This window comes from Tachypleus tridentatus, chromosome 8 (genome assembly GCF_004210375.1).
Source record: "Tachypleus tridentatus isolate NWPU-2018 chromosome 8, ASM421037v1, whole genome shotgun sequence".
Lineage (NCBI taxonomy): Eukaryota > Metazoa > Arthropoda > Merostomata > Xiphosura > Limulidae > Tachypleus > Tachypleus tridentatus.
The window spans coordinates 8,116,990-8,117,879 of NC_134832.1; positions in this window are offsets into that span (position 1 = coordinate 8,116,990).

Below are 890 nucleotides of genomic sequence, written 5' to 3' on the forward strand. Positions count from 1 at the left end.
AATATGTTTGTATCATTTCTTTTTAGATTTAGTCTGAACTAATTTTTGTGTTTGTCTAATACAGCAAGTTATCCAATCTCTAGATGGCAGTATTACCTCTGAAAATAGTTTTTCTCGAGCTAGTTTATCTGCACTGAAAAGTGATTTTCTTGTTATCTTTTGTACTTTTACGACACCAGATTATGTGCATACATATTTCGTTTCAAATATATTTACCTCGTGTCAGAAAGCAAGTTGGTGTTGTGAACAAACAAGTTATAAAGCTCCAAGGCTAGATGCATTGGCAAATTCATGTAAAGTAGTAACATTTTTTCAGTACCAACAAAGATCATAAAGCATCCTGTGGAAGAGTACAATATTGCTAGGTCATGTAAGAAAAACACAATAACGCACAACATTAAATAGAACCACAAAATCTCGCAATCTAAGAGGATCTTTCCTTTGCTGAAAACGTTGAGAAAAGAAAACACTAAAATATCCTACAAAATATAATGAACCACTGCCTAAGTGTACAATATCGTTGCCTCAGCTGAACCTGTTTTAGATCCTTCCAACAACCATTTCAGGGGAATTGGACAATAACGCCATGTAGTGATGGAATAACCTATCCAGAATTGAGGTTCTGGGGTAGAAAAGGGTCAGAAAACTTGGCTAATAAGGCCATCCATAAGAGTGCTATCAAAAACAGTGTTTAATATAAATATGTACGTACCATTGTATATGTTAATTTTGGCAGTATTATGTTTTATTCTCTTCTATATTTCTTTTTATAAATTAAACATATTTTATTGTATTCCGATATAATTCTTAAATTTTATTATATTGTATGCTGTAATGTAAATGCTGTAAACTCTGATATATTCATCTCGTTGATTACTAACTCCATTTAT